Source organism: Molothrus ater, chromosome 36 (genome assembly GCF_012460135.2).
Source record: "Molothrus ater isolate BHLD 08-10-18 breed brown headed cowbird chromosome 36, BPBGC_Mater_1.1, whole genome shotgun sequence".
Taxonomy (NCBI): Eukaryota; Metazoa; Chordata; class Aves; order Passeriformes; family Icteridae; genus Molothrus; species Molothrus ater.
The window spans coordinates 927,825-955,067 of record NC_071663.1 but is presented as its reverse complement, the minus strand read 5'-3'; the positions used below and the strand labels follow the sequence as shown (position 1 = coordinate 955,067).

The following is a 27,243-nucleotide window of genomic DNA, read 5'->3' as shown; positions in this document are numbered from 1 at the left end:
TTTTATTTGGTTCTGCCCAGACCAACTCAAGCTGGTGATTGTGGTGGTGTTTGAGGGTCTTGCAGTTACCCCGATTAATAGGTAGAGATGATGTTTGGAGGCCACAGTGTTACAGGTAGGGGTTAAACAGTTTTTTAGGGTCTTTCAGGTGATTTTTCAGGGATTTTTAGGGATATTTTAGGGTTTTTTTGCAGGAGTTTTTTAGGAATTCTCTGGAAATGTTTAGGATACCTTTAGGGCTTTTTCAGGGCTTTAAAATAATTTTTAGGGTGTTTTAATGACTGTCTTACGGGGCCCCCAGCCACCCAAGGCACCCCGTGCTGGCGCCGCGGCGCTCCAGCCCAGCCTCCCGTCAGCGCCGCCCGTGGTCGCTTCCCCTCTCCTGCCGCCGCCGCTGCATGGCGGGCCGAGCCGCGCCTTCCCCACCGCACCCTCCCGCTTCAGAGCTGCTGGATGGCGCGGCTCCGCCGCCTCCTGCAACCACGGACGTCCCGGCGTTCCCTTCCACCGCCGCAGCCGCAGCCCGGTTCCCGTTCCCGCAGCTCCGCCGCCTCCCGCACGCCCCGGCCCGCCCGCGCCATGATGACTGCCCGCGCCGCCTAGTGACGGAACCCACGCATGCGCAGTTGCTACAACCCCGCACCAGCGATATCACTCCGCGCCGACTCATCATGGAACCACAGCGCTGCTTCCGGGATCAGCCGCACGCATGCGCAGTTCTATCTCCACGGCCCCGCCGCCACCCCCCACTGCGTTTGCCGCAGCTTTGGTACAGCCCGGTCCCGGTTCCGAGCCGCTGCGTGCCGCTGTCCAGCCACAGCCGGCATCCCTGTGCCCTGTCACGCCACTTCTGCCGCCACTGCATCTGTACACGGCACCACAGCAGGCGAAAACTGCAGCGCCTTGCATGTATCCTTCCGCGTCTCTCTCCCTCTGCCGGGCACCGAGAGATCCCTCTGCAGCGCGTAACCCTGAGCAACCGATACCTGGTGTGCCTCTGCGTTTTCGCCTTCCACACTCCTAGCACCCAGTGGGACTACTTTGTGTCACGATTCGTCTGCACAGCCACATCCATGCACACAAACCGTGCGACGAGGAGGAGAGGAGGAGGTTGGAATATGACAGCTGCTTTAATAAATACAGGACAGACAGAGAATTATTTTGCCCCTGCAAATGCCAGCCCTTTGATCCCAACACAAAAGAATTTGAAAAAGAACTGTTCCCAAATAGCTCCAGAGTCCCCTCAGTGTTTGGGACAGATTTCTCGACCCACAAATAGACAGTAAACCCTGAAAATTCGCCAGCATTAATGCCAAAATTAGAAAACTCACAAAAATCTTTTGATAATTTTCACCTAACAGACTGGTGTGAAAAACATCAATCACTTGCTTTTAAAATTTTTGAAAGTTTAATAGTAATAAAATGGTTATAAAAATAGTCATACAATTAGAGTAATAATAATTTGGACAATTTGAATTAGGACAATATGAGACAACAAAAACAAAGAGTTACGGACGTCCGGGTACCTTTTTCTGGGCAGCACGAGCCTGAAAAAGGACCCCCGTTAACAAAGGATTAACCCTTAAAAGCAATAGCCTGTTGCATAGTCATACACTTCATACATGGTGCATAAATTCCATTCAAACACAGGATTCTGTCTGCTCATCATCCACTTCTTCCTTCTAATCCTAACAGCGCCTTGGAGGCAGAAGAAGTTTGTTTCTTCTGATAAGAGGGCAATATATATAAATTCTTTTTCTCTGAAAGATCCAGGTGTCCTGTGGCCGCTATCTCGCTGCAAGTCCTTTCTTTAAAAAAGTATCTTACATAGCATCGTTTCTATTTTAACAGTTTTTATAACCTAAAACTATATTTAACACACTACTTAAGAGAATTAATACAGCATTCCTTTCTAACACAACACATATAATATTCATTTTAATATTTCAAAAAAGCCAATCATAAAATACCTGCATTTGTCACAATCCCCACTCTTATTCTTTGTAAATCCTTTGGCTTGAGCAATATTTCTTATCTACTTGCATCTTCTGGACTATGCGGGCAAAATAAAACAGGGGATTACACAAGGAAGAAATATAAAAATAGTTGCAACACATAAAATGAAAGATCTTAATTTCTTCTAATACATTACCCTACCAGCTAGGTTTTAACATTGTTTTCTAATTTTTGGACCGGTACCTTGGTTATTATATGCATATATATTTTTTTCTTCTTTGATTTCTTTTGCTTTTTCTAGAATGACTTTTCTGTGCTCATCAATTTTCAACAATTTGATATATTAAACTTTCCACAAACACCCCCTTCTTTGGCCAATAAATAGTGTAAAGCCAACCTATTCTGATACCCTACAGTTTTTGTTTGGCTTAGCTGACTTTATATTAACTCCAATGCCTGGGCAGCTCCATTTGCTATCATTTCTATAACTGCTTGGAGTCTTGTAATACGACTCAATAGATAATTTGGGGTCAATACAGAGTTAAGTTGCTGTGCTGGTTTTACCTTTTCGTTTATTATTTGTTTTTTTACCAAATCTCGAACCGTCAAGATTAAATGTAAAACAAATCCCTCTCTCTCCTTTTGGACATTCAATTCCAAATCTATTACCACTTTTTCCTAAGTTTCTTGTAATCCAATAATTTACTCCATTTTGCCTACAGGTTCTTAATTTGGATGGGTTATAACAGTGGCTGTTGACATAGGTGTGTGTAATTAAAGAGGAACTTTGGTTTCTTTCCACGTGATGCTTTCTGCAGCATTTGTGACACGATCTTGCTGGTATCCCGAAAGGGAAAAGAGAACAAATGAGTGCCAGAAACAGGAATAACAGAGGTCCAGTATGCCTTATACTCCCACCTCCCAGGCCTGTGAGGTTGCAACCCACAGCAGGTGTATTTGATCTTCTCGGTGGCAAAAAACAGAGGCCAATCTGGTCGTGCCCTCTATTTCCTTGTCACTTTCTCTAAATAATTTCCAGGCAAATTGGTTTGGACACCCTTTAACTGTGGTCTCTTACCGTTCTTCAGGTATCTCTCATTCACCAGGCACTAGTAATTCCCATCCACAAAGCTATTACTTTAACACTTTTTGCAATAAGAGCATAAATGTTGTGAACTACAATACTAATTATTCTCACAATTCAAGCATTTACTTATAACCCAGCTAGCATGTCCAGTCTTGGAATGAATCAAATAAAGTTTACTGATGGAAATGGTAATTCCCCTTCTCCCCTGTACAATTCTCAGGCTAAGGTCAGAACACAAAAACAGTCTTGATCCTTCTATCTGGAGTATTCCTCCCCTAAGGAGATGTTTTATTCAGGCAAGACCAGAATAAAACCAGGCAGTGCTTGAAACCAGTGGTATAAGCGTTGTCTTAATTCTTAATTCTGTGTTGTTCTTTGTACATTTCTTGGATCATTTGCCTTTTTTGAAACTATTACCACTCAGTCCCATTGGAAAGTCAGTTCGGTATCACCTGGTTTAAATGTGATAGTCCATCCTCAGGTTTCTTCACAAGTCCTTTGATTCTGCTGGCATGAATTCACCCTCTTTCTGTGATTCTGATTGTTGCTTCAGTAGTACCTGGAAAGGACTTCTTAATAGCATAGTAATAAAAGAAAGATAATACTGCATTAACTTTTACCATTCACTCTTCTTCCAAACTTTCTGGGTTTAGCTAAAAGCTTTTTCCACAGCAGCATCTTCTTCTTCTTCTATCCAGCTGTGCTAATAGCTGCAGAGGCAAATTCTTCTTTTTGTGAGTTACAGTTAGTTAAATAAGAAAAGCTAGACCAATTTTAACATGAGATGTATCACATCTATTGCTTTTTACTTTTTGGGCAGCATTTAATTGTTTTAGCCTTACAAACCCATTCTTCAGGAAAAAAAAAAAAAAACAAACTTCTTTTTAACAGCAAACAAAACACACAAAAGAAAAAACCAAAAACCTTTTTACTTAAGAAAAACAAACCACTTTGTGAGGTTTGGAGAGTCAGCAATCTCTGCTTTGATTTTATCTTTTAGTCCTAGCCCCCTCCCGCTCTTTTCACGGCCTTGCTGTCAATGCCGTGCTGCCACTTCGCTGCAGGGCCGGAGCAGGGGAGAGCAGCCAGGGGCATGGGGACCCTGGGGGCAGCCTTGGGTCCCTTTTGCCCTCTCTCTCTCTTCTTCTCTCTCTTTCTCTTTCCTTCTCTCTCTCGGCCTACTTACCAGGGCCGACGCTGCCATCCTCGACTCGGGACCCCGGCAGCCTGGGAGCCCCCCCGGCAGTTCCGCCACAGCGCCAGCCTGCTCCTGGCCGGCAAACCCGTGTCCTCTGCTGCCAGCACCGCCACCGGTCACCTCCATGGATCGGTCCCTGCCGCAGCCTCCGAGACCCCGCCGCTCGTAGGGAGCGGCCAGACACCTCCCAACCTTGACAACCCCAAACCTGGCGTCCCCAGGTGCTCCTGACATTCTTTTCCTTTCTCTAGTCAACTTCTCCTCTTTTCCCTTCAAGGAGGGCCCGTTCTGCTAAACCCCTTTCTGGACCTCAGTTCGGCATTGAATAACCTCCTAACAACCGTGTGTTAAGACACTTCCCTGCCTTTCATGCAAAAACCCTGCATTCACACTTCTGCTCTCTTCTAGCACCAAGATGTCATCACTTCACATTCTAACATCTCAGAGTTTGCTAACCACCTCCCTACTTCAACTTCTCTCTTTCTTCTCTTCTTACCTGTTTTTTTTTGATTCAACACACTTCAGACAGTATGAACTGAACCTAACTAAATTACTTCCAAAAGTAAGCTTACAACTTTCTTTTACTAGGATTGCAGTAGCTGTTAAATACCTACTGGCTAGCTGTGGCTTACTGAGTCCAACATCTTTGATATATGAGCTACTAGATATTTTTTTATTCTTCCTTAGCCTTGAATTAAAATTTTATGAGGTACTCCATTTTCTGTATTTATGTATAAATGATAAATGACTTTTCTAACAAAGGTAAGCTTAAAGCTGGTACTTAGGCTAGTTTTAGCTTAACTCTTTTAATTTAACAATATCTTCTTTGGTCTTTTTATATATCTCCTTCTGTCCGTTTTTTTCATACACAAATTTTGCTACTTGTGTGTACCCCTCAATCTATAATATTTCAATAATCTAGGTAATTTTCTGATCTCTCTCTTTGAAGAGGGAGGGAGAATGAATAAAATTCTTGCAATTTTCTCATGGTTGGTTTTCTACTTTTATTTATTAAGTGTCTAAGATATTTTACCACTGGGTAGTGAGTCTGAGTTCTTTTATTAACCTCCCTTAAATCTTGTACTAGTCTATAACTCCCATCAGACTTTATTGGGGGAATAGGGATATTATGAGAGACATACAAGGTTCTAATGCCCCATCCTTTATTAGTCCTTCTATTACCGGCTTCAAACCTTCCCGTCCTTCTAAAGATACAGGATACTGACGTACATGTACGGGACAATCTTCTCTCTCAATTGTAACCCTTATGGGGTCGATATTTAATCTTCCCCTATTTCCTTCCCCACCTCAAACTTCTTTGTTGTTTTTTTTTTTTTCATCCTCTTTTAAATAATTTTAAAACTCTAGCTGTCATTTTCCCATTTTCTGATATAACTCCTATTCTTAATTGCACTTGTAAGACTCTTCCAATAAATTGCTACCTGCCCCTGGGACCAATAAGACATCTCCCATCCAAATTCTAGTTTCTTCCCTCAATTACTACATCTTTAATGACCAGAAATATAAAACTTTCTCTCTTTGCCCCTGTTACTTTCACTATATGTTTGCTCACACTATAACTTTTTGGAATATTTAACAGGCAGGTTCTCTCTGCCCCTGTGTCTATTACAAATTCCAATTCTTCTTCTTGGGGACCCACTTTTAAAGTTATCACAGGCTCCAGATGGTATTTGTTCCCCCAGAAAATTAGAGCTTATGACCTCCCTATTCCTCCTCTGTGCCCATCTCTTTAAAGATTTTCAGATCTTCTGCTTACTTAGGACCATTTTCCTATTTCTCTTAAGTTTGTTTATCTATTTAGTTGCAGTTTCTTCTTTCCCCTCGAAAAGCTGTCCCTTAAAAACCTTTTTTTTTCCCCTGCATTTCGCCTTTGATATGCTGTCGCATTTATTCCTTTGATTATGTAATTACAATAATTATTCATGTGTTTACTCCCCTCCTCGTTATTTTTACCCCACTCAGGAGGTACAGTTGGCATTTTGTCTTCTCTGGGGGTCCCCGTAGATTATCTTTTTTCCTAAGCTTTTATTTCAGCTGCTCTGATTAATTGCCTTTCTTCCTGAGAAAAATATTATTTTCATTACAGACCACATCTCTTCTGAAGTATAAATGTTTGGACCTAAAAATTGGTCTAATTGTTCAGCTATGCCTACGGGATCCTCCAAATATCCCTTTTATTTATTTCTTAAAATTTCAGACCTCAGACGAAGTCAAAGGAGCATTTACAAACCCTGGTCCGCCCCCTCCTATGGGAGCCTCTTTTAATGGAAATAGACTAATCCCTTTATCCCATTCTTTTGGATTTTTATCTTCTATAGCTTTTCTCCCGTATTTTTAGGATGAATCAGGAGAGGACTTTCTTTTACCTGAACTTTTAGTGTTTCGATAAGGTGATTCCTTTAGAGAGTTCCCCTGAGCAGCCGGAGCTGTGGTTACCAAGGAACGGAGCTCAGGGCAGGACGGGGAACTCGGCACAGCTCAGGGTCTGAGTCCTCCCTCAAAAGGCGGGGTCTGCAGCCGGGACCGTCCCAGGGGCTGTTCCGGTGCAGACCGAGCTGCAGCGTGGATCGGCCCCACGTGGCTCACGGCGGCTGATCCGGCAGAGACAAAGCCGGGACTGACCCCGGCTGCAGCGGCGGGAGCCGAGCAGAGTCAGGGCAGCCGGGGATGGGACAGACGGGACCCCCCCTCGGTGCGGTCAGCGCGGTACCCACGGTGCACACGGCAGGACGGACCCCCCGCCCCTTCCGCCGGCACGGCCAGCGGAGCGGCCGCGGCCAGGCGGGGCCGGGACCGGGACAGACGGACCGGGACAGACGGACCGTGCCGGAGCCGGCACAGGGGCTGGGGCAGCCGCGAACGAGTGGAGGAACAAACAGGAATGGATGAGGTAATATTTCGTTCCCAGCCTTATACTTTCACCGTTTTTCTTTTATTGCCTTTAAAAATGTTATTTTCTACAATCTCCCTCCTGCCCAGCATGTGGTATATCCTTTTTTTTTTCCTGGATTAAACGGTTTTTACAAATAAATCCAGAGTTTACCAAAGCAAACTTCTGCTTGGATACTTTGAAATGGTCGACGAGTTAACTCACGACCTTCTCATGTTGTTTTTCTCACCACCCTTTTATTTATCCTTTGGCAAATTATACATCTTTCAGTTACTTGTTTTTCTACTCCAAAAATCGCAATGCATCCATAGTTCCTTTAAAAAAATGATCACACAAAGCCTGAGTATCCCACTGGGCGTTTTGATACATGTCCTCTGCTATTCCCTAGTAAGCATTTTATTATCTGTCTTCCATCAAGATGTTTCTATTTCCCCCATTTATCTTTTTCGCCACCTATCTTGTTTTAATTCGCCTTTTTTTTTTTTGCTTCCCTAAACTTTGGAATTTCCAATTTTTCCTCATTTGGAGTTAATATTAACTCTTTCAGCTCCATTTTCTGCTGCATCCTTAGCTTCCTGATCTGCCAAATTATTTCCAGGGTCTTTACCCTGCAAATGCCAACCCTTTGATCCAACACAAAAGAATTTCGAAAAAGAACTGTTCCCAAACAGCTCCAGAGTCCCCCCAGTGTTTGGGACAGATTTCTGACCCAAAAAGAGACACTAAACGCTGAAAATTCATCAGCATTAATCCCAAATTAGAAAACTCACAAAAATCTTTTGATAATTTTCAACTAACAGACTAGGATGAAGTCAGAGGCCAGATTTGCAAGAAGAAAAGTCTAAATCCTCTAGCTATGCCTGTGCCATTCAGCGAGCAAGCCGCTTGTCCTAGAACATGGGTGGCTATCCCACCTCATTAGATAAAAGAATTGCGAAAAGCAATAAGGGATGTGGTATCTGCTCCCCATATTTTAAGCAACTGCTGAAAAGGATAGTCCTGGAAGGACGTACACTCACACCAAATGACTGTAAAAATCTTGCTAGTATAATTCTCACAGACTCACAATATATGCTATGGGAACTCAAATGGAAAAGACTGCTTACAGGGGTACTAGCCACTTATAGACAGAGTACCGATGCAGACCTTCGTACCCTTGTCATGTCTAAGCTGACTGGTGACCCTCCTGATGATCAGAGTGATAATCGAGTGAATTTACCCAAAACAGCGTTAGATGACATTAAAAAGATGGCTCGCAGAGTCTTTTTGCAAATTCAGCCTGCAAGAAGTTTTGAAAAAGCCTATAATATGATTAGGCAAGACTCGTCTGAACCATTTACCACATTTGTGGGCGGGTAACGCAAGGAGCAGAAAGACAATGCGGCGATGATATAGCTTGCCCAATAATGATACGGGACATTATTGAAAATAATGGCAATGCACAATGTAAAAGAGTTATCAAAGCCCTAGGAAAAGAAAAACCCACAGTGCCTGAAATGATAGATGCCTGTAACAAAATTGGGAGTCCACAGCAAGTGGCAATTATCCAGGCAAATGAACTTGGAAAAACTCTAGGAGAAAAAATTGAAAGGGCTCTTACAGCTCAAACAGCGCAAGCAGTCGCACAGGCAGCACAAACAGAAGCTTTACCTGTCAATCAACCAAAGACGAATGTCTGGGTTGCTTTAGCCAGGTCTGCAGGCTCCGATACCATCCGTCTATCTGACACAAGCCCTGACAAACCTTTTTCAACCTGTCTAGTTGGAGTACCTTTCCCAAAGGGTTTGATAATGTTACTCCTGATAAATGTTGGCCATATGATGATCATCACGTATCTCCAACTCCCAGCCGGAAACACCAAACTTATATTGATAATTCTAAAGCTGATAAATCTGACCTTCAAGAGCTAGAAATCCTAGGCTCATTAACTATGGATACCTGTTACTTCTTTCATTTCTTAGGAGAAGACGGCCCTCATTTAAAGGTTACCCCATATCACCCAGCTTATAGCAATATGACTTCTCATCTCCATCCGTCCCGACCGTGCTACCCCCCCATGCTCCTACAGTAGAAACTCACTCACTAGCAGGAAAAATCCTTCCAATGCATTTTTTTCTATTTTTATCCTCTGAGTGTCCAACTTCTTTTGCTAAATTTCTACAGATTTGAGCTCAAATTACCATTTCTGACCAGTGCAGAGACAAATGATGAAACATTCCTGAGTTATTCTTACTCTTCATCTTATGGAAGTAGCAGCCAGCACTAAATTTGCATGATCTAACCAAAGTAGACATTTCACAGAAAAGCACTTTCTATAGCAATATTGAAAAACTATAGATTGAGGTAAAACCATCAAGTTTCTGCCCTCACTGGTGCAAAGTCACATGTTGTTTGAAGAGCATCCCACTGAATTTTCTAAAGATGTGTGAATGTGTCATCTGGACCACAGGAGATAAAGCAGGGTTAAAACACTGAGCAAAACTGCAGTTAACAAACACAAGGTTCATCAACCTTGCAATAGAAGCTTGCAGAAACCTTTCAAGGCTCATCCAATAAAGCCCCCGGCACTTTGTTCTTCCCCCTCCTCCCAAATCTCCATCCGTCTGAGCCAGCATCAGCAGGAAATTTTGCACGGAAGCTTACCAGATAAAATAGCTATATCATCTGCCATTAGTTTTAGAGAGTTCTTCAAAAATAGGTTAAAAATTATTTTATCTATTATTTTTTAGCTGTGTCCTAAGTTAGGGATGGGCCGAGTCTTGTGTCTTTGTCTCACAGAAAGGTGGTTCACGTGTCCTTTAATATCATATGTGCAAATATTTCCAATCTGCATTCTGCCTTATCAGAAGGCTAATTAATTGCTTTATTATACTATATTACATTACAACTAAACCGAATCTGCCAAGTACTCAACCCTGCACACAACTCATGACCGTCACCCAACAGTCCCGACACGCACACACACACTTGGCCCTGACAGGCCAAGGAAACAAAACACCATCACTTTGGGTAAACAATCTCCACGCTGCATTCTACTTCGGCACAAACACAGGCACAGTAAATGAGATAAGAATTGATTTTACTTCCTCTGAGGTTCAGAGAACGTGAATCCCAGAAATATTCTTGGGGAGAATTGTGCCTTGCTTTTCTCTGTGAAGAGAAATGCGGTGACAGGTGCACCCTTGCCTCCAGGGCAAAGAATCACGGAATGGTTTGGGTGGGAAGGGACCTTGAGGTTTATCTTTGATTTATCCAACACTTCAACAGGCAAGAGGGGGCTCATCTGCTTCAGAGCTGCTTGCTTTTCTCACACCTTTCACAAGCAAAGCCTGAAGCAAACCCTCCCGAGTTGCCCTATCGACCAGGGGACCCTCAGCACTCGGCGATGCTGCCGCAAAACCTCAAACTTTTACTCACACAGGGACGAGGCCGCACACTCGGTCGTAACCCAGATTCTCTTTTTCCCACAGAATCCTCGAACTTCCTTTTTCTCTCTGCAGGCCTTTTTGTAAGCACACCGATTAACAGACTACACAAGTTTCACCAGCAGACTTCAGCTAAATCCAGTTTCTACCCCAAGTAAAATTTGCAACCCCCTGTCTCACCTGCGATGTTTGGAATTTTAGGAGGTGGCAGCCCACTCGAGATCAAAGGTCCTGGGCAGGGTGCAGGCCCACGGACACAAATGCCACCCCTTTTCCACGGGAAACAAAACTCATCACCCCAGTTTCCTTACATCAGTTTGCCAAAGACGTTCGGCACTCCCAGGTCACTCAGAGTTCTCGTTGGCTGCAGACTCGGTCTTGGAGTTACGGAGTTACGCCTCCTCCTAACACTCACCTCCTCCACCTCAGCCCCCTACTGCTGCGTCCCCTTCTCCGCTCCTAACCCTACTCTATTTTCCAGCCCGCCCTTGCTCCATCCCTCACTCCGCCCTTAACCCGTCCCACCACACTTCCCGCTCCATCCGTTACTTCACCCACCGCCCACCCGTGAGTCCCCTCCAGCAGCACGCAGGAGCCCGAACCCTCGGAGGACGGCGCAGCTCTCGCAGCAGGACAACACCCAGGCGAGACAGGCAGGGACAACGTCTGTGGGCTGCAGGGTGTCACAAGGGGCTGCGGGCTGAGGGGAGGGGGCTGGAGGGTGACACAGAGGATGGGGGGAGCTGAGAGGCAGAAGGGGGCTTTAGGAGCAACTGGGGGGCTCCAGGGTGGCACAGAGATGCTGAGAGGCTGAGAGCGGGGAGCTTGAGGGTGACAAGAAAAGGGTGAGGGGGAGCAGATGCCTTGAGGGGCAAAGTGGGGGCTGCTTGAGGGTGACAGGTGAACCAGCGCTCACACCACCCCTAACCTTACCCTAAAAACCACCCCTAACCAGGTGGAGAGTGCACGGTGGAGGCCAGGGGGCCAAGGGACAATGTCAGAGGTCTCGGGGTGGCACGCAGACATTGCGGGCTGAGGGGCAAGGAGGGGGAGGCTTGACAGATGGAGAGCTCACACCGAGGGTTAGGGGTACAAAGGACACAGGGTACCAGGTAGGGTTAGGGTACAGGTGCAGCAGCCCTCAACCCAACCCCAAGGTCACCCTAAAGAGCGCCCCTAGGACCCCAGTTTTCCCCAACAGCAGCACAAGGCAGTAACCCCAACGCTGGGACAGCCCCAGAACTCTCCCAGCAGCTGCAGGCAGCAACCGTAATGAAAAGGTAGCAATGATGTTTGTGGTCTAGAGAGTGACAGGTAGGAGTTGGGGGCTGAGCAGTTTTTTAGGGTTTTTTTAGGGTTTTTCTCATGGCTTTAAAAGGATGTTTTAGGGCTTTTTTGGAGGAGTTTTCCAGGATTTTCTGGTAACGTTTAGGATACTTTTAGGGCTTTTTCAGGGCTTTTAAAAGATTTTGTTAGGGTATTTTAAGGGCTTTCTTAGTACTTTTAAGAATTGTTTGGGGGGGGATTTGGGTGTTCTTGGGGGTTTTTTAGGACTATTGAGGGTATGTGGAGAACTTTTTAGGGCTAGGGTATTTTTAGGGTTTTTGAGGAAATTTTTAGGCTTTTTTAGGGTCTTATCAGGGCATTTTAAGGATTTTTGGGGTATTTTTTGAGCTCTTTTTGGACTATTAGGGGTATATTTAGGAATTTCTAAAGGTTCTTTGGGGATTTTTAGGGTTTTTTAAAAGTAAGATATTTCCAGTGTATTCTAACAGCATTCTGAGGCTGTTTTTAGGTTTTCATGGAGTTTTTAGGACATTTTGAAGATCAGGAGGTTTTCAGGGAATTTTTAGGTTTTTTTAGGGTCTTTTCATGGCACAACACATAGAGGCTGAGGGGCAGCTTGAGGGGCACTGTGGGGGCTTGAGGGTGACAGAGGCTGGGAGCTGAGGGAGGAAGAGGGAGAGGGGACAGCGGGTGACACACAGAGATGCTGAGGGTGGCAGGGCAGCTGTAGGGTGACACAGAGAAGCTGGGGGCTGAGGGGCAAAGGAGAGGGGTCAAGGGTGACACACAGGAGCTGAGGGCTGGGGGCAGAGGGACCGGTTGAGGGGTAAAGGGAGAGGGCTTGAGGGCTGGACAGTCCAGTGGAGATCAGGGGTGCAGGGTACAGCTGTACCACCCCTCACCCCAGCCCTAACCTCAGCCGAAGCAGCCCCCCTGAAAACAGCCTTTTCCCCCAACAGCAGCACAACGCAGCAACCCTAACAGCGAGACCAGACCAGCAACCCTCACACAGCAGGACAATGACAGAACCCTCAGAGGACAACAGACCCACTGCAAAAAGGTAGGGACGACATCTGTGGGCTAGACAGCAAGAGGTAGAGTTCGGAGACTGAGCATGTCTTTGTGAGGCTTTTTTTCCAGGACTTTTAAAGGTATTTAGGAGATTTTGGAAGGGACTTTTCTCGGACTACTTAGGGTATTGTTGGGGCTTTTTCAAAGCCATTTTATGAGTCTTTAGCATATTTGGAAGATTATGGTCAGGGTCAGAGAAAACACCCTCAGAAAAGGCAGAGTTTTAGGACTGCAGTGGAATGCTTTAGCAAGGGGCCAGCGGCGGCACAGCGGGTCGGGTCCCACGCTGCCAGTCCGAAGGTTGTAAGTTTTAGACCCAGCTAAGTTGTTGTGGTTAGGGTTAGATGCTGTCAGCTTTGGTCTGGGAGAACTTCTGCACAGAAATCTCACCCCCTGCGTCTCCCGATGCCAGTTTGCAGGAGGAGCTCGGCACTGCCAGGGCAGCCCGAGTTCTCGGCGGGGGCAGCTTTGCTCCCGGAGAAATCCTGCGCCGGCCCTCTTCCCCGTAAAGCCAAACTCACCCCCGCTGCGCGTCGACGTCCGTTCGCAGGAGGCACGCGGCACTCCAAGGGCGGCAAGAGTTCTCGGCGTCGGCAGCCGCGGTCCGTGAGAAATCGTTCTCTGCGGTTTTGGAGGCCGAATCGCAGTTTCGGCCACGGGCACACAGAGAGGAAAGACCGTTAATTTCCTTAGAAAGGAAAGTCTGGCACCCCATGGTTTAAGGGGCAGACGAAGGGCTGTGCAGGGGAAGGAACTCCTCACAGGACCTTTCTTCACCTCAAGCCCACTCCAAGGTCTAGCAGCCCCCCGTGTGACCAGCTGCTTTCAGAGGTTACCCAGGCACACCCGCACAGGGAGCTGCTAGTCCAGAGGGGCTAACAGGGGCATCCCAAGGGTCCCTCCAGGAACTACGGTCGGAGCATCCAGCACGGACTAGGGAGCAGCCGACCCACCCGGGCACGGAGCATCACTTTGAGAAAATGCCAAGGGAAGAGCCCTTTTGCCAAGGGGCAGCATCTGAGCAGGCCAGGCAGCATTTGGGGTTCCAGGAGAGAGCTTTCAACTTTCCCCTTTTACTGTGCCAGTCCCTCCCCAGAGCCCCCAGACCCTCCACAGCACTCCCAGAAAGGAGAGGGGTTATTAGGAGAAAAAGGGTTTAGAAAAAAGGGAAAAAGCTTCCTTTTCCTTTATTTTTTGTGTTCAAACTGGGAGGGACTCTGCTTCCCCTGCAATTTTAGTGGTCTCAGTTGAAAGAATCCCTGCCTTTTCTATGCTGTTAGGGTTTAATTGACAGGGAGTCCTCATTTTCTATTATTTTCCAGTTTAAGTAGAAGGGAAAACCTTGACAATGTTTCTTATGGGTTTGAATTAAGGGTAGCCGCCCCTTTTTGTTGTCCTGAGGCCTAAATTGAGGGAGAAGCCCAGCTATCCCTCCATAAGAATTTGAACTGAGGGAAAAATCCCTCTTTTTTCATCACTGGAGAGATTTAAAGTGAGGAAAAACCCTTCTTTTCCCAGTACTTAAGGAGAGTAAATTAAAGGGCAGAAGCTATTTATTTGCCATTGTATTAGTTTCAGTAGAGGTAGCTGCCCCATTTCCTCTGTTTAAGGGGTGCACTGGAAGGAAGTTCTGCCTTTTTCAGCATTTTAAGGGTTTAAAAATACATTTCAGGCCCTTCTTTCTGTGCCATAGGACCAAGTATCTCAGAGCAGGGTAAGCCTGGCATGCACTTAACCCTTACACTGCCTGGGAAGCTTTTATTTTTCTTATTTTTACTTATAATGTAGATAGGCCTAATTAGAGGTCCCAAGGAGACTTAGACGATTCATATCATAAGCATTCTTCTCCACCGGGCTCAGTCACACATGAAGTACTACTTAATAGCCACTAAGGAATAATTATGTAAGTTCACAGCAAATTAGCCAATTTATCTAGTTATGCTGCCTAAACAGAAAGTTATATTTCTTACCAGTTTTCTGCCCTTTTACTCCAAGTAGTTGTTGCAAAAAAGAAAGCGCTGTTATTTTTCAGAAGAGTTTTCTTCTATAACAAGCCCTTTGCTCCCCTTGAATTTGAGTCAGAGGAGCCAAACAGCTGTAGCTTCTCTGAGGGCTTTTATGCCCAGTGGGATCAGCCCCCTCCCTTTTCCTGGGTGCCATGGGAACGAGAGGCGGGCACCATCAGGGGTATATTAACCCCAGCTTTGCTGAGGGGGTTCATTCCCTCTCTGGGATGTCCTAGGATAAGAGCTCTCTTCTCATTTCAGTCAAGAGGCTCTTTCAGCTTATCTCAGCTTGTTTTCAGTAGGTGTTTCTGGGCATCTAAAGCAACAGAGGCTTTGAAGATACTGTGAAGAAAACAGCATAGAATACAGGGAGTATTTAAGTTCACAGTTTTGGGTTTTGTGTTTAGGGGTGGTAAAGTGCATTTGTAATTTCCTGTTTTGTTCTTATTTTGTTTTGTATTTTTTTTAGGAAGAGCACAGCTTCCAGAGGCTCCAGGTTGTGTCAACTACAATGCTTTTTTCAGCAGATTCATCATGTCACGAGGAATCTGGGAATCTGCCCAGTGTCCAAGATGATGTTTGAGATTGAGGCTTCAGGTGAGTTGAGGATTGTGACTAGGAGAGGGAGGGTGAGCAGGTATCCGGTTAGGAGTTATTGTTGGGGGGGGGGTTTTGAAGGCAGCAGGGTGAGAAAGGGTGTTTATTTGAGCCCCCCCCCACCCAGGCCTTTTAGAAGCCGAGCAGAGGCATTCACACGTCTTACAGCACACAAGGTCATCCACTGCACTCACAGGAATGCCATTTAACTTTGCCTTTCTCTTACCCAGGTGCCACTCATAATAACGGCCACAGCCTTGGAATCAGGATGAAGCTGGAGCCTGAAGGAGCCAGGCACACTCAGGAGAGGGCAAGTAGCTGACTCGCTGGGATTTGGCCCACATAACTCTGTACTCATACTTTGGTTTTGGTTTTCTTTATTGTAGCTGACCGAGAGGCTAACAGGCGATCACGGGGCCCTCCGAGGCAGACTCATTTCAGGTGCCATGTGGATCCACATCACCGATCATCCAAAAGATAAGTCAGGGCCACGGCCTGGAGATGGGATGATGGGAGAGTAGCGGGTTGGGAGTTCCTGGGACAGATTTAAAAATTAGCAGAGGGAAAAGTAATCTTCTCCAAGGGGCCTCTTAGGACAGCTAGAGGGAGAGGCTCTACTTTTGATGGCAGCTTTCAGGCGGGCAGCGCAGAACAGTTCCGGTCCACGTCGTGTTGTCCGGTGTACCGTGTTACCTAGTGTGTCTTTGGGGTCCCTTTTGCCTTTTCCCCTCGAGACCCTCACCACAAGCATGATGTGTTGTGTTGTCGTCCCCCTGTTTGTCACGTTCCGTGTCACGGGTGTCCGCACATATTTGTGCCGGAGCTGCTCTGCCCTGCCCTGCCGCATAGCCTGCTGCAACAGGACAAGTCCCAGGGACTTGCAGTTTGTGGGGTGCTGCCAGACTCTAGATGATATTCCTAAATAGACAGAAGATGTTTGGAGCTGTGAAGTTATCCCGCAGCCCTTTGACTTTTGTCCTCACTTTCTTTCAGATGCAGAAGGATAAAATCCAGGGCAAAATCCATCCCCCCATCCCGGGTGAGGAGGTTCCCCCGAGCAGGTCAGTCACCGTTTGTCTCTGCAGGGGGAGTGTAAAGTGTGACTCTGTTACAGCTCTGTTCTTTTTCTTTTAGGAAGTAAAGCTGGATATCAGCAGTCAAGGTGAGGTGGGCAAGGTGAGCATTGAGTAGGGTACAGAAGCAGTTGTTATTGCTCAAGTCTCACTTTCCGGTGCAACTCTAAGCATCCGTTCCTGTTTTTTCATCAGCCTCGGAGTGCGGCCCCAGGAGCCGGGCATTCTTAGGAGAACGGTGAGTGGCAGAATTGTTGGGTTTTGGCCAGTGTGCTGCATTGATCATGCATTAATATTTGCATTTCTTTCATGTAGCTGACTAAGAAACAACAGGGAGTTGTTGAACAACAGTGCCAGCAGGAACTTCCCAGATGTTGAGGCTGCCTTCTTTTGCACCTGACACGGACCTGCATCCCCAGATGTCCAAGAGATAAGTAGAGGGCTACAACCCACAGAGGGGATGAAAGCGGGGGCAGGGTAGGGACCCACCGGAGGGATTTTTGAGTCTCCTTTGGAGATGGGGGTGTCCATGAAGCGGCCCCTTAGGCCCCATAAAAGCAAAGCCTGACTTTGATCACAGTGCTGAGGTGCGCAGGGCAGAGCAGTCCCGGTGTGTATCGTGTCACTTGTCTTTTGTGTTTATGTGTTGTTTGGATATGTCATGTCCTTTACCTTAGGCTTGGAGGGGCCTGTCAGAAACCCTGGCATCATTGTTAGCATCTGCGATCTCTGCATTCCTCGGCCTGGCACCCAGGCCATAGAACTTTTGCCTCAGGAGCTCAGACAGGCATCAGACTCTCTTGTCTCTTTAGAAGCATCCGGTCGGATGTCTTTTCAGGTCTTGTTCTGAGCTGTATGGACAGCTCTGCCCCGCCAGGATCCATTATGGCGGACTAGGACTTGTGAGAACGTGAGGGCAGGTAGAGGCTTCTGGCCGTAGGATTCTCGGGCATCCATCTTTGCAGTTCTTGGAATAAATCATTCGGTTAGCATCTTCTTCCTCCAGGTTTCTCTGAGCCTCATCAGCTCACCATCGGTCTCCCCTCGGTCATCTCCTTTGCATTCTCTCAGTCCTCGCAGCCATTTTCCTTGCCAGGGATTTCTGTCCGTGTTGTGTCCCCGTTGTCTGTCACGTCCTGTCTGTCCCGTGTCACGGGTGTCTGCACACATTTTGTGCCGGAGCTGCTCTGCCCTGCCGCATAGCCTGGTGCAATAGGAGAAGTCCTGGGACTTGAAGTTTGTAATGTGGGGTGTAGTTGGACTCTAGATGGACACAAGATATCTGGAGCTCTTAAGTTATCCTGCAACAGTTTGACTCTTGTCCTAACTTTTTTTCAGATTCAGATGGATTAAATGTGTGCCAGAGGCCCCATCCCGGGTGAGTGGTTTCCCCGAGCAGGTGAGGCACCATTTGTCTCTGCAGCAGAAGTGTAAATGATGACTGAGTTACAGCTCTGTTCTTTGTCTTTCTTTTTAGGAAGTAAATCTGGATACCAGCAGTCAAGGTGAGCAGTGGAGAGAAGTAGTTGTTATTGCTCAGGTCTCAGTTTCTGGTGCTGCTCTAAGCTTCCATTCTCTTTTTTTGTGCTTTATCCACTCGGAGCCTGCCAAGCCCCCGTCACCAGCCGGCCGATGCACCAGGTTCCCTGCACGTGTGAGCCCTGTGGATGCGTTACAGGACCTGGTGATGAAGCCCTGAACTCTTCTATTTAAAGGTGCCATCCAGGTGGCCTTCAGCAGCTGCCAAGGAGTTGCAGTGAGTAGGGAAGTAGGGAGGAGGAGCGAGGGTCCCCTCAGGTTTCAGCCATGCCAAATCACCTCATCTCCTCTTAGCCCAGGCACCCCCTGTGACGACGGCCTCGGTGTCCGAGCATGCCCGAAGTGTGCGCCCGAGCAGCTGAGCGTTCTTAGGAGCACGGTGAGTAGCAGACTTGTGGGGTTTTGGCCGAGGGGCTGCCAAGATCGGGCACTGATGTTTGGTTTTCTTTAATACAGCTGTCTGAGAGACACCAGCCCGGTGCCAGCAGGACCTTCCCGCTGGCGAGGTGGCCTTTCTTCGCACCCGAGACCGGCATCCCCAGGAGTGCGAGAGATAAGTAGAGGGCCACGACCCAGAGAGGGATGAAAGCAGGGTGCTGGTTTGGGAATTACTGGGAGGGGTTTTTGAGTCCACTTTGGAGGTGGGGGGTGTCCATGAAGCAGCCCCTTAGGCCCCATAAAAGCAAAGCCTGACTTTGGATCACAGTGCTGAGGTGAGCAGGGCAGAGCAGTCCCGGTGTGTATCGTGTCACTTGTCTTTTGTGTTTTATGTGTTGTTTGGATATGTCATGTCCTTTACCTTAGGCCTTGGAGGGGCCTGTCAGAAACCCTGGCATCATTGTTAGCATCTGTGATCTCTGCATTCCTCGGCCTGGCACCCAGGCCATAGAACTTTGCCTCAGGAGCTCAGACAGGCATCAGACTCTCTTGTCTCTTTAGAAGCATCCGGTCGATGTCTTTTCAGGTCTTGTTCTGAGCTGTATGGACAGCTCTGCCCCGCCAGGATCCATTATGGCGGACTAGGACTTGAAAGAACGTGAGGGCAGGTAGAGGCTTCTGGCCGTAGGATTCTCGGGCATCCATCTTTGCAGTTCTTGGAATAAATCATTCGTTTAGCATCTTCTTCTCCTCCAGGTTTCTCTGAGCCTCATCAGCTCACCATCGGTCTCCCCTCGGTCATCTCCTTTTGCATTCTCTCAGTCCTCGCAGCCATTTTCCTTGCCAGGGATTTCTGTCCGTGTTGTGTCCCCGTTGTCTGTCACGTCCTGTCTGTCCCGTGTCACGGTGTCTGCACACATTTGTGCCGGAGCTGCTCTGCCCTGCCGCATAGCCTGGTGCAATAGGAGAAGTCCCGGGACTTGAAGTTTGTAATGTGGGGTGTAGTTGGACTCTAGGTGGATTTGTAGATGGACACAAGATATCTGGAGCTCTTAAGTTATCCTGCAGCCCTTTTTTGTCCTAACTTTCTTTTAGATGCAGAAGGACAAAATCCAGGGCAGAGCCCCCCATCCCGGGTGTGGGGATTGCCCGAGCAGGTGAGTCAATGTTTTTCTCTGCAGAGGAAGCATAAATGGTCGCCGTTACAGCATTTTTCTTTGTCTCTCTTTTTAGGAAGTCAAGCGAGAGAGCAGCAGTCAAGGCCGAGTGGGCGAGGTGAGCATTGAATAGCGTACAGAAGCAGTTGTTATGGCTGAGGTCTCAGTTTTGGTGCAGCTCTAAGCATCTCCTCTTGTTTTTTTATTTTAGGTGGTCCACTTGCCATCTCTCCTGGCCGAGCATGCCTATGCCAGGTGGGTGAGAGCTTAAGGTATCGGTGTGGCATCCTTGTCAGATTAGGGAGGTTGTGTTTTCACAGTATGTCAGCATGCTTTTCTGCTTTGTTTCTTTGCAGGTGCTGTCGCTGCCCTAGGCACGCCAAGGAACAGAGGAGGGCAGGTGAGTCGGAGTTTAGGCAGGCTGACCCATAGGTGAGCGTTACACAGCAGCATGCTAAGCGTGTCCCTTTTCTCTTTGCAGGTATCTTCCGGGCACCCTCCGGAGCCAAATCAAGATTTGAGGTGAGCCGGGGCAGCGGTGCGGAGTCTCCGGGATTACTGTTTTTGAGGGCAATAGTCAGGTTTTCTGTTTTGTCTTAGGTACCCTGAGGAGGCTCGTAGCCCAAGCTTGGAAACGGCAGCACCGAGGCACACACGGAGAGCATCTCAACGTCCACGTCTGACCGAGGATGGATTTTGTCCGCTCCTCTTCCAAAAGCTAAGTGTCGGGGCCAGCGGTTGGGAGAAGGGGAATAGCCTTTACTATCACAGGAGGCAATTTGATGTCAGCTTAGGGGAGAGGTCTGTAGCGGGGCAGGCTCTCTGGAAGTAAAGGGAGAGGGTTTCCCCTCAGCCTCGCCAGAGCCTTTGCCGGCAGGGCAGTTCCGACCCATCTCCACATCTTTGCGTACTTTGCGTCGTCCGCCTCCCTCGACTCGACATCGTCAGGGATCTTTCCCCGAGGAGCTCGCCTTCACGTCCGGAGCTACGGCCACGATCACCCGGCAGTCGGCTTCCTTCTCTAGGCTCGCCGAGCCTCTCGAGCATCCTCTTAACTGCTGTGGCACTAACTTCTTTTGACGAGTTCTCTTTCATCATCACGTGCTCTCGTCCTAGGCTTCCTTTCCTTTGGCATCATCAGCCTCTGGCTCACCTTGCACTAGGAATCTCAGGTCCCTAAGGGGACAGTGCCAGGCAGTTGCCACTCATCTCTGTGTTATGTCATCTGTGTCTATGTTATGTTGTGTCCGTGTCTGTGTTATGTAGTCCGTGTCCGTCGTCTTCCACGTCATAGGCCCTTGTTACGTCTCGATGCTTTATCGGCACTATCCGTGCCACGTAGGCCATATTCTACTCACGTTCCTTTCCGGATATCCCTTATTCCGGCATCTTTACATTTTTACTCTTTGAGACAGGAATGTCTCAAAGGGACAAGATGTTCTCATCCGTCTTCCTTCTCACTACCGGCTTTGGTAGTGCCTTTTTTTCCACGCCATTCTCTTGGACTTCCCGAGGGAGCGTCTTACACCCTCCTCACGTGACTGCAGGAGTTCGATAGGTTCCATCCTCCCAAGGGGTATAGGGCTCAAGAATTAATCTTCCAGAGAGCTATCTCAAGTCCTGGCTTACATTGCATGTACCTCGTTGGCTTATACTGTATGTACTTATACTGTGTGTACCTGTGTTGGCTTATACTGTATGTACTTATATTGTGTGTACCTGTGTTGGCTTATACTGTATGTACTTATACTGTGTGTACCTGTGTTGGCTTATACTGTATGTACTTATACTGTGTGTACCTTGTTGGTTATACTGTATGTACTTATACTGTATGTACTTACACTGTGTGTACCTATGCTGGCTTATACTGTATGTACTTATATTGTGTGTACCATGCTGGCTTATACTGTATGTACTTATACTGTGTGTGCCTGTGTGCTTATACTGTATGTACTTGTACTGTATTACTTACGCTGTGTACCCATGTTGGCTTATACTGTATGTACTTATATTGCGTGTGCCCAGCAGGTTTAAATACTGTATGTACTTATACTGTATGTACTTATCTGTATGTACTTATACTGTAGTACTTATACTGTATGTACTTATACTGTATGTACTTATACTGTATGCTTATACAGTATGTACTTATACTGTATGTACTTATACTGTATACTTATACTGTATGTACTTACGCTTGTGTACCTATGTTGGCTTATCTGTATGTATTACACTGCGTGTGCCTATGCTGGGTTATACTGTAGTACTTACACTGTACCACTTTGCTTGAGGTGCCCTGCCCCTGGCATGTAGTCACAGTTAGGTAAAGAAACTTTACTGTTCATTGTCTTTAATGGGGTTTTGGGTAGAAAATTTATTGTCAGAGCAGGGACAAGTCCTAGCTGTCAGATACCACTCATTGACCGCTTCCTGTCGTCTCACAGGTCCCCGAGGCTACGATTTCCCCAGAATCTACCATTTGACGTCAAGAAGTGGCAGCCAGAAGAAGCGTGGAACCAACGTTCCTCAGCGTCTCGAGTAAGGGCCACACCGAGCACGTAGAGCGGGAAGAGCATGAGTGACAGCATGTGTCTGCTGTGGTGTGTGAGCGCAAGGTGACTGGATTGTAACCTTGTGGTGTGACTTTTGCTTTTCAGGTTTTCAACTCATTTTTAAATTTAGAATAAAAAATCCCCAGCCGGGGGTTTTTTTTTTTTCCCCCCGGCTGGGTTTTTTTTTTCCCGGTCCCGTCGGTCAGCGAGGCGACGTTCATCGCCAAAGTTTGGGCGCGGACCGTCCAGGGACCGGGTTTTCGTCAGGCAGGAGGATTTTTTGGAGGCTCCCGGGAACCACGTTCCCGAGGAGGGGCGTGAGTGCGTGCCGGGGGTTAGCAGAGCGGTCGAGGTCTGATTTAGTGTGGGTTTGTGTGTAAGCTGAAGGAAGTGTGTGCGTGTTGAAGGGTTCTAGGGTTGTAACCTTGTATGACTTTTGCTTTTCAGGTTTTTCAACTCATTTTTAAATTTAGAATAAAAAATCCCCAGCCGGGGTTTTTTTTTTTTTCCCCCCGGCTGGGTTTTTTTTTCCCGGGTCCCGGTCGGTCAGCGAGGCGACGTTCATCGCCAAAGTTTGGGCGCGGACCGTCCAGGGACCGGGGTTTTCGTCAGGCAGGAGGATTTTTTCGGGGCTCCCGGGAACCACATTCCCGAGGAGGGGCGTGAGTGCGTGCCGGGGTTAGCAGAGCGGTCGAGGTCTGATTTAGTGTGGGTTTGTGTGTAAGCTGAAGGAAGTGTGTGTGTTGAAGGGTTCTAGGGTTGTAACCTTGTATGACTTTTGCTTTTCAGGTTTTCAACTCATTTTTAAATTTAGAATAAAAAATCCCCAGCCGGGGTTTTTTTTTTTCCCCCGGCTGGGTTTTTTTTTTCCCGGGTCCCGGTCGGTCAGCGAGGCGACGTTCATCGCCAAAGTTTGGGCGCGGACCGTCCAGGGACCGGGGTTTTTGTCAGGCAGGAGGATATTTTTTGGGGCTCCCGGGAACCACGTTCCCGAGGAGCAATGATTGCTGGGATGTAATTTAGCAGTTGTGATGGCATGGATGGTGAGTTTGTGTGTAATGTGAAGGGGTGTTAATGGTAGATGAGTGTTGTTTTTTTTGTGTGCTTTTGTTGTTTGGGGGTCCTGTAACAATTAATCAACCTGTAATGAAAATAGAAAAAGGTCATCATCACTTGTGTTAATATGTGTATTGCTCTGTATGCATTTGCATTAAATGCTGTATTGCCTGTATGCTTGTATTGCTCTGTATTGCTCTGTATTGCATTTGCTTTAGCTGCTGTATTGCTCTGATTGCTCTGTATTGCATTTGCTTTAGATGCTGCATTGCCCTGTATTGCTCTGTATGTAAACTAGACTTTTACCAGTGTGTCTATGGATTGTATCTGCACTGCATTTGTATACACTGTTTCCATGTATTTTGCTGATGTATAAATAAAAACATTCTTTTAATAAAGTTGAGTCACCCTAATAAAGATACCCCTGCCCTTCCTTCCCCCACCGTGGCTCCTGTCTTTTTTTGGTGTGGTTTTGTCATTTCTTTCCACTGTATTCCTTCCTTTGCTCCTCACTTTACTGTTCTATTTCTAACTTAACTTCCATCTATCTCTAACCATTGTTTGTGTTTTCTTTATCACTGTCAATCTCAGTCTTCTTGCTTCTTTTCTCCTGGTTCTCCTTTTCCTCAGATTGTCTTTTTTTTTTTTCTCTTAGTCTTTTCCTTTTTCACCCCACACCCTCAGTTTTCACTTTCACTCTAATCCTAACCACTTTCTTTCCTCTAACTCCTGTCCTTCTTCAGTTCTCCCACCCTCCTTTTCCTGTCTCACTTTGTCTTCCTGTTTTATTTCTTCTTCTTCTGTTGCTCTCTGCTTTTCCTTTCGTCTCTCTCCCTCTCTCTCTGTGTTGTCTCCCTCTGTCTCTTCTCCTCTCTCTCTGTCTCACTCTGTCTCTGTTCTCCTTTCTCTTCTTCTCTTTGTCCTGTTTCTCCTCTTCTCTCTCTGTCTTTTTCTCTCTCCCTCTGTTTCCAACTCTTTTTCTGTTTCTCTTTTCTCTCGCTTCTCTCTCCCTTTTCTCTCTGCTTCTCTCTCTCTCTCTCTTTTCTCTTTGTTTCTGTCTTTTCTCCTTGCTTTTCTCTCTGTTTTTCTCTCGCCTTCTCTTTCTCTCTCTCTCTGCTTCTCTCTCTGTCTCTTTTCTCTTGTTCTCTGTCTTTTCTCTCTCCTGCTTCTTTCTCTCTCTCTCTCTCTCTCTTTTCTCTTGTTTGTCTTTTCTCCTTGCTTTTTTCTCTCTCCTGCTTCACTCTCTCTTTTCTCTCTCCTTCTCTCTCTCTCTCCTTGCTTCTCTCTCTCTCTTTTCTCTCTCCTTCTCTCTCTCTCTCCCTGCTTCTCTCTTTTTTCTCTCCTCTTTCTCTCTCTCTCTCCTTCTCTCTACTTCTCTTCTCTCTCTCTCCTGCTTTTCTCTTCTTTCCTTCCTCCCTCCTTCTCTTCTCAGTTTGTTTCCTTTCTCTTTTATTTAAAAAAGCAGCAGTAGAAACTTTCAGGCTCCCTGGAGTAAAAGAAAAAATAATTTAAAAAGCAAACCATTTACTCCCTGGGAGCCTGAAATTTCCTACTGCTGCACCGGACATATAGTTTTTCTTCTTTTTTACTATATACTGTATATAGGGATCCCACCTGTCAGCATCAATACTAATGACTAGTCCCACCCTCCCCAGCCCACCCCCTGCAAGCCAGCACCCCACCCCATGCCACCCCCCCATAGACTGCACTCGCAGCACCCCCTGCCGTTTACTCCCGAATTCGCACTCACAGCGCCACTGGCCGTTTGCTCCGCGAACTGCACTCACAGCGCCACCTGCCGTTTGCCCCGAGTACTGCATTCACAGCGCCACCTGGTGTTTGCCGGCCAGTACTGCACACACAGCGCCACCTGGTGTTTGCCGGCCGGTACTGCACGCACGCGCCCCCTGCCGTCTGCCGCGGCGCACTGCACCCCCGGCGCGCCATCGATGACATCATCAGCGCGACCCGCCCTAAAAAGGACCCCAGTGCACAGGCGTCCACGCCAGACGCCCGATCGAAACGCGCCACCCACCCCGCACCCCCCAGACCCCGCGCGCAGCATATGACCCCACCCCCCGAACCGGAACGCCATTCCGGCCCGGGCAACCCCCAAAACCCCGCAAAACCCCCCCGAAACCGAGAAAAAAAATCCCAGTCCCGGCGGCCGCCATTTTGTCCCAAATGACGTCACCCGGCACGGCCGCCATCTTGTCCCCCCGCACCACGTGACCCCCCAGCGGCCGCCATATTGTTGCGTAAATGACGTCACCCCCGCGCCGCCATTTTGCCATAAATGACGTCACAGAGCACTCGCCGCCATCTTGGCTTCGGGTCACGTACTCCCGGGCCCGCCATCTTGTACGGCACACGTGACCCCAGGCGGCCGCCATCTTGTACGGCACAATGACCACAGGAAGGCGCCATCTTGGATGACAACACGCGGTAGCCATCTTGGATTCTCCGATCACGTGACCGCCGCCATCTTGTCCTAGATCACATACCGCATGGGCGCCGCCATCTTGTTCTGGTCAAGTGACTACGGGCCCCGCCATCTTGTCGATCACATCTGCATGGGCCCGCCATCTTGTAACCCTAACCCTAACCAGATGGCGGCCGCCGTGACGTCGTGATGACATCATCAAGGGCGGCCATACATGGTACATGGTCACATGAACCATGAAGCCAAGATGGCGGCATGGTGTCATGTGACTCAAGTCCAAGATGGCCGCCCTTGTGATGTCATCCAAGATGGCGGCCCTCTGGTGGTCACGTGGTGTCGTACAAGATGGCGGCGCCCATGCAGTCATGTGACTCGGGACCAAGATGGCGGCGCCCAGTACGTCACTTGACCATGGAACCAAGATGGCGGCGCCCATGCGGTCATGTGATCTAGGACCAAGATGGCGGCGGTCACGTGATCGGAGAAACCAAGATGGCTGACCGCGTGATGTCATCCAAGATGGCGGCCTCCTAGTGGTCACGTGGTGCCGTACAAGATGGCGGCCGCCAGGGGGTCACGTGGTGCCGTACAAGATGGCGGCGCCCGGGGGGGTCACGTGACCCGACAGCCAAGATGGCGGCGAGTGCTCTGTGACGTCATTTATGGCAAAATGGTGGCCGCGGGGGTGACGTCATTTACGGCAACAATATGGCGGCCGCGAGGGGGGGGGCACGTGGTGCGGGGGACAAGATGGCGGCCGTGCCGGGTGACGTCATTTGGGACAAAATGGCGGCCGCCGGGACTGGGATTTTTTTCTCGGTTTCGGGGGGGTTTTGCGTGCTTTTCGCGGGTTGCCCGGGGCCGGAATGGCGTTCCGGTTTGCGCGGGGCCGGTGGCGGCGTGCGCGGGGGTCTGGGGGGTGCGGGGTGGGTGGCGCCGTTTCGATCGGGCGACTGGCGGGGACGCCTGTGCACTGGGGTCCTTTTTAGGGCGGGTCGCGCTGATGATGTCATCGTGGGCGCGCCGGGGGTGCAGTGCGCCGCGGCAGACGGCAGGGGGCGCTGTGCGTGCAGTACCGGCCGGCAAACACCAGGTGGCGCTGTGAGTGCAGTACTGGCCGGCAAACACCAGGTGGCGCTGTGAATGCGGTACTCGGGAGTAAACGGCAGGTGGCGCTGTGAGTGCAGAATTCGGGAGTAAACGGCAGGTGGCGCTGTGAGTGCAGAATTCGGGAGTAAACGGCAGGGGGTGCTGCGAGTGCACTGTCTATGGGTGGGTGGCATGGGGTGGGGTGCTGGCTTGCAGGGGGTGGGTCTGGGGAGGGTGGGGACTAGTCATTAGTATTGATTGCTGACAGGTGGGATCCCTATATAGTGTATATAGTAAAAAGAAGAAAAACTATATGTCCGGTGCAGCAGTAGGAAATTTCAGGCTCCCGGGGAGTAAATGGTTTGCTTTTTTAAATTATTTTTTCTTTTACTCCCAGGGAGCCTGAAAGTTTCTACTG

General features: G+C 48.2%; 1 long non-coding RNA gene across 1 annotated transcript; it reads left to right on the top strand.

The window, feature by feature from the left end:
• Nucleotides 1-16,531: 16,531 nt before the first annotated feature.
• Nucleotides 16,532-17,040, top strand: LOC129047065 (uncharacterized). The gene is made up of 4 exons (XR_008509026.1): nucleotides 16,532-16,599; nucleotides 16,673-16,714; nucleotides 16,807-16,849; nucleotides 16,927-17,040. It is a non-coding gene; the product is annotated as an uncharacterized LOC129047065 (long non-coding RNA).
• The last annotated feature ends 10,203 nt before the right edge of the window (nucleotides 17,041-27,243 follow it).